Genomic DNA, 7,074 nt, shown 5'->3' on the forward strand with positions numbered 1-7,074 from the left:
TGAGAGGCTGTACAATCTTGTAAAAATTTGCATGTTTTCTCTGTTATAAGCCAAACTGGCAATGGAGGAAATCAATGAAGAGAGGCAGGGTGAAGGGGCAGGGAAACCACCAGCAGATGAATCACAAATTTAAGAAAGAATATAGATTGCTTTTTTTATTTTACACATAGATGTTTTAAATAAAATCAAACTCTGACTCATAGGACCAACCCTGAAATGCAGCTGAATTTAGAGAACCTGATGTCTCTCTCTCTTTTTCAGTAATCCATTTGTTCTCTTAGCGCCTATCTCATTTCTTTAGGAGAACAGAGTTCTCAGAGTAACAGTAGTAGCAGTAGTAGTATTTGTATTATGGCTGTGTTGTTATTACTGCATCACCCAGAAGCATTGAATTCAGAACAGCACCCTGCTGTGCTGGATGTTATTAAAGCATAAAAGAAAGGACAGGCTCCTGTCTCGAAGCTGTTCGGTTTGACTGCTAATAGGAAACTGAAATGGATGGACACAGGCAGTCCTAGGAACACAAAGAAGCAATATTAGCACCTCCAAACTCAGTGGCCCTAGAAGGGAATATGAGTCCAACAGTTGTCTCAAGATGAGGACAGAGATGAAGATCTCTGAGGGAGGTTGTGGTGGGAGCATGTTGGTGCTGGCTGTTGAGGGCAACAACAACTGAGAGTTGAGAATTGCACTGAGTTAGAAGTCTGACAGGAGGAGGTTTAATATGAAAATGGGAGCATTAGCAATGGTATAAAGTACATTCCTAGTTTTACGTGGAGGAGAAGGGCTGATAGTTACATTACCTAGAAATTGTTTTGATTAGTTTTTTTAAAAGATGAGAGAATTCTTGAGTTGGGTGGAGAACATGACAAACAAGGTGAGACGTTCCCTCTGCATCGTGTGTGACATTTACAAGATATGCAAAAGCCAGTCCTGGCAACCTTTCCCACTGATACTTTTCTCAGCAGGAGTAAATACCTGCTAGGCACATAAAGCAGCAGTTTGCTAGCTCGCCCCTGCAGTATTTTCTCTGCTAGATGCAGCTTCCTTTTGTGGTTACAAAATGCAAAACCTGTCCACGTTAGCTGGCAATGAACTGTGTTTGTCCATTGGTAGGGGGAGAAGGGAAAGGCCCCGCATCTTGAAACAAATTATATGGCTGTGGACATTAGCTAAATAAGGAGGGAACATCTGCTACTTCTAAAAGGGAAGTGGTTGTCTTAATAGGTTATGGCTTAGTTTTTGCAAATGACTTAAAAATATCATGCGGACTTTCATAATTTTCTTGGTTTTGGCACTAGTTTCTGTTACTTACATAAATGCAAGTGTTCCTATTAAATTCTCCTAGTAGGAAGCTGCCTGTATCTATCACCCCCCTGACTAAGTCTCAGAAATGCAGATTTATTTTTATTTTTTATTATTTACAGCATAGCAGTTGGGGTATGCTGGTTTTCCCACACAGCCTCATAAGCAAAGACTTACATAGCGGCTCTCATCATCCTCCTCCCTGATGACCACTGTTCCCTTTCTGCTGCCTCAAGAGCCCCTCCCCAAATGTTGCTGCCTCAGAGGATGTGAAATGTCAGAAAAAGGGATCACTTTGAGCTGCAGCAATAACTGTGGCAGTGACTATACTTTTTAGAGGTTTTCTGTGAAGTGAATGTGAGGTACTATTGGATAACTGATCGTCAGTTAGTCCCCTGTAAGCAGTAATCCATTGCAAATCATGTTGCTGTCCTTTACACGGTTTTTGTCATTTGTTTTGGTCTTTGCTATTTTGCTTAATTTACGCACATGAAACGGACAACAGTGATGGGCCTACAAGAAAGCTGGAGAGGGACTACTCATAAAGGCTTGTGGTGATAGGATGAGGGGGAACGGGTATAAACTGGAAAGGGGCAGATTTAAGCTTGATATAAGGAAGAATTTCTTCACCATGAGAGTGGTGAGGCACTGGCACAGGTTGCCCAGGGAAGCTGTGGCTGCCCCATCCCTGGAGGTGTTCAAGGCCAGGTTGGATGGGGCCTTGGGCAGCCTGATCTAGTGGGATGTCCCTGCACATGGCAGGGGGGCTGGAACTGGATGATGTTTAAGGTCCCTTCCGACCCAAAGTGTTCTATGATTCTATGATTCTGTGATTCTATGACAATGATCCATACAATTACTTAACTATTTGCAGCCCTATTACAGTGCAAGTATTTAATGAATTGCTAATGAATGAGAGGAACTTTCATCATTTTAAGGTAAAAGATAGCTGCTGATGGTCTACAGGGCTCTTTTAATGTTTTCTCAGGAGAACTGACTCTAGAAAGCATTTCACATGGGTGGTTTGTCAGTCTTTGCTGATTATTTCCTTACTGCTGTCCAAACAAGGGTCAGGTCTTAGGCGGCTTGTAAGAATTTGCCACCTGAAAGCAGGCTTGAGCTAGCATTGGTTGTCACAGATGAAAGGGAAATATGTAAAAAAACCCACAGCAGTAACTGTCTTCATTAGCTGTTCATGGTAACTTGCCCAGCCTTAAGTCTGGGATATATGTTGCAGGGATATTCGCTTATGCCCTGGCTGCATGGGATTACAGGGTAGAAATCTCTTGTCTGTAAGGGTAGAGAGTCTGTGATGTAAACTGAACACTTGCTGAGCCAAAATGCCCTGCTGTTAACATTGGTATTGACAATTACATTTTGGCAGTTAATAACTGCAAAGAGATGATGGCAGTCGCCCTGTCCCTGTTATTCTCTATGCCATTTCTGCACCCAGGAAAATTCCACCTGAATTTCCTCAGTGCTGTTATTAATTCAAAGAGGAACCTTACAGAGCTGCAGAGCAGACTTGGACTTTTACATGGTGCAGTCTAAATCACAGGAGTGTAAAATAACCAAAACCAGCATAGGGAGCACCTTCACATTACTTCAAAGATGACAACCAAAAATGTCTCTGCAGTCCACTTGTCCTGAAGGTCATAAAACTCAAGCTGAATGATATTTCTATATTTTCTTGTATTAACATCAGTTGTTTTACAGTACAAAACAAGGTCAACTAGAGAGTTATTTGCAGGGCATTTTGCTTTATAAATTGCTTCCAGAAATAAGAAGCATCAGTTCCAAGGAAGAAAGACAGTTTGACTCCCCTTCCTTTTGATAATGCTCAGCAAAGTGGGTTGGTATTTGGGGAGGTGTGAGGTTTTTGGCTCTTTCCCTCATTTCTGAACAATGCAAATGAAATACAGCATCAAATGCAAGTCTGTTTCACAGGATAAAAGTACATAGTTTGATCCAAACATGCTGAAATAATAGAACAGAACAACTCATAAATTTCCTTCATGGTAGGATTTAAAATAAAAATCATTATGCATGGGGAGAAGATATGCGACTGGTTCAAAACAGTCTGTTTGGGCAGTGCAGAGGTGGCTGATGCCCTTGTCTGTGTGTAGTGAGAAGGGAGGTTGAAGCTGAATCATGTTGCGTGAGACATGCACTTCACTGATTGGAGCTCAGACTGAAGACCTCATGCCTCTTCCTGCACTTGCAGTGGGCAGAAGCACTTGCAAAATTGGCAAAAAGATTGTGGGAGCTGGAGATTTTCAGGAAGCTCGCACATTTGGAGAGCAGGAAGGAGTGGATGAGTGAAGGGATAACAGAAACAATTGGTAGAAGAGGATGAACAGAGAGAAATCAGTGGTGGCTAGATGGGCAGAGATACACTAGTTAGCCAGGAGGAAGAGTACCAGTGAAAAGGGAGGAAATAGGATTAGTGCAGGTGCAGAACTGGGGCTGGAAAGCATTTCTAAGCTTTCAGCAAGCCTCAACGCTTTTCCACTCCAGTGTAATTACTTTTGCTGCTAATCTGGTCTGGTTTGTGTGTGGTGAATGTAAATGAGACCAGCAGATTTCTGAGGTCTGTATGGAATAAAAAACCAAATGTGTGGTTCTTGAAAAATAACTATTCTGGTTTGTGTCTGTGGAACTGACACTGTTGTACACAGCCAGAAATGAGGATCTGGATCCTGCCAATGCTTATAACCATTAGCATCTTAATATATGCTCCTAACTTCCTTTGAGCATATATACCTACATGTTTGAGGAATCAGGGCTTACAGCTGGCTATGAATTCTACAAAGAACTCATTGAAACATGAAAAAATAAAAGCAGTCAACATCAATTTGCTAAGGAGATTCCAAAACAGAGCAGGATCCTGAGAAAAAGAGTCCATAATGTGACCCTAATATTATTTCTTGTTTGTTCGAAAGTACCTGTGTTTCACAGGCAGCTTTTTGTTTGGTGGGGTTTTTTTCTGTTTTTATTTTGGATTAACCCACCATTTGAGGATTTAAAAGCAAAAAGACTCCACCCAGCAGAGAAAGTCCTGCAAGACTGAAAAGAGGAAGACCTATTTTGCAACCAGGGTGGTTTCCCCCTGGGACAAGCATGATGGTGAACAGGCAGAGTAGCATTTTTATTGTAGGTTAAAACTTACGAAAACTTGGATTTCATTTGCCCATGGGCACACTTGGCAAGTATGTACCAGGGAAGGAAGGACTAGATGAAACCAAATACATATCAAAGTCTCAATATATTATCTGAATGTGGACAAAGGTCATGCCCTCTTCAGAGCCCACTTCCAGCTTCCAACATCAAGACGAGGCCAATAGAAACCAGAGCTGCCCAGCATCCTAGGGGTTCAGGGTCTTTAACAGTGAACTGGAGGTCAAGGATATTAATGAATTAATTAACTCCTTATTTCATATGACTACATAAGGGAAGGCAGCGAAAATATTTTATAATAAGAGAAGGAAAACATGCTGAGCTGAGGCCATAAGTGAGACCAGCTTTTCTCTTCAGTCACTTTGAATTGAACTCCTAATTGCTTCCATTAGTTGAAACAATTATTTTAGTAATTCAACAATGATTGGCTTTTCTTGCCATCTGCAGAGCATAATTCATTTGAACGGTGAACTTGTGGAATTGGATCTGTCCACTTTGTAAACTCAGGTACAGCATGAGTTCAATAATGTATGTCACACAGGCTGCTGGTGGTGTCAGGAGCACTAAGAGATTCTTACGTCTTAGAATCATCTCTGCAGATGAAACAAAGTTAGGACCAAAGGTTACTGTTAAAGAACGACCTTAATGGGAAAGCTGCATGTAGTATTCAGATTCCACTGGAAGTGGAAATGATTCTGGAGGATGTCCAGAGACCCCCTATGAGCATGGACAGTGACAGAACTCTGCCAGAGCAAGCACAATATCTCATTTACTTCGGCACTCAGCAAATCAGGAGCTTAGTAAAGATGAGAGGGAGAATTTTGTGGTGGCAATTGACCCTCCTCAATGAAACACGGACCTGCTAAAGTTCTGCCTTCAACCATTCACTGCCACCCCCCTCATGCTGCTTCCCCCTGCTGTCCACAGAAGCAACCTTAAGATGTCCTTACCTTTCAGAAAATCTTGCTGGTGCTACTGCAGCAGGGTCATGGTGTCAGGTAGTGTTGCCTAAACTGTTGAGTACTGCATGTAGTTTTTCAAATAAAGGTGAGAAGCCATCCTTTGTTTCCAGGCCAGGCACTTTGGACCCAGAAATTTGACAGCAGAAGAATCAGTTTATTGTCAGAGTCACTCCTTCCCCTTCCCTCAACAGAGAAAATTCCCAAACACACGGAAAGAGGAAGTTTTCAGCCAGGCGCCCAACTGACAGCAACAGTCAGACTGCAAGCAGTGGCATTTGGCCACAAGACAGGACTGTCCTCTATGCTCCCCTGTAGCCTTCTGCTCTAGGCTTCTCCTCTGGGTGAATGAAGAGCACTGTATATTCTGCTTGGGAAGTTGTAGTGGTGTCACAGCCACAATCAACTAGAAATTTATCATGGGCATGAACTTTATAACTAATATAAGTGTTGTAAAAGGTGTTCTACTAACTAACAGTCTGTATCTAAGGTGACTCAACAGTTAAAGTACTGATCTGAGAAACTTCTATAGACCAGGCAAGCATTTGGAGGAAGAACTTTGTACCCCTTTACCACCCAAGAAGACAGCAGCATTGACCTAAAACACTACCACTGACACCTCTCTGTGCCTTGCTGAAGAGTGGGAAGGACTCAAGCTAGTTTGCTTCTTACTTTTGTATTTCAGGACTCTCTGTTTCACTCGCGTATTCTAGATTTCTGAAAAAATCTTCATATTCTGACCATGACTGATGATGCATGGCTTACTATTTTTGCAACACACCTTTGAAAGAAACTGAGAAGTGCTCACCTGCTTATTCTTTTATATGTTTTAGGAAGACAGTAACTTAGTAATAAGCATAGAATTCCTCTCTTTTATGTCTGAGGTGGCAAACAGCCCCTGGAATAAATGGGAATGTCAGGGAATATCATTGCAACTGGCTGAGTAAGAAAAAATTCCTGGAACTTTAAGAACAAACATGGCAATGTTAAGAAAATTAATGAGTGGATTAAAATACACACTCTCTGAGACTCTTCACATGATAAACATGCTATCACCATTCGACCCCTTGCAATTCCTCTTTGCTGCCTTTCTAACAGCATGGAAGTCTGATTGTATTTCCATTAAAATCAAAGGCAAATATTTCATAGAATCATAGAATAACCAGGTTGGAAGAGACCCACCGGATCATCGAGCCCAACCATTCCTATCAAACACTAAACCTCTGCAAAGGATGAGAGCCTTATTATATTTCAGTATCATGCTTTTTATTCTGCAGAAAAAGTTTCTTTAATTCTGCTTAATCTGTAGCCTGATTTAATAACCATGTTTCAAATGGAATTATGCAAATTTAAATATGGCCCTTCTGAGGGAAAGAACTGAAATATTTCCCACCAACACTTGATCTTTGCTAGTATTCACCAACTGTGGCTTCCTCCCTTTCAGATGTTGGCATAATTTATTGTCATTTAACTGTTCGCAGAAACTTATGTTAATAAATACAAACTGGTAAGCAGTCCTGAAGTAGCATGGAGTGCTTGGATAGCATTTAAAAATCATGTAAAAGGAGAACACATCCTGTCTGGGAAGCTGAGGTGTAAAAAAATGCTACGTGCAACCAGATGGCTACAGAAA

Source organism: Phaenicophaeus curvirostris, chromosome 1 (genome assembly GCF_032191515.1).
Source record: "Phaenicophaeus curvirostris isolate KB17595 chromosome 1, BPBGC_Pcur_1.0, whole genome shotgun sequence".
Classification (NCBI taxonomy): Eukaryota; Metazoa; Chordata; class Aves; order Cuculiformes; family Cuculidae; genus Phaenicophaeus; species Phaenicophaeus curvirostris.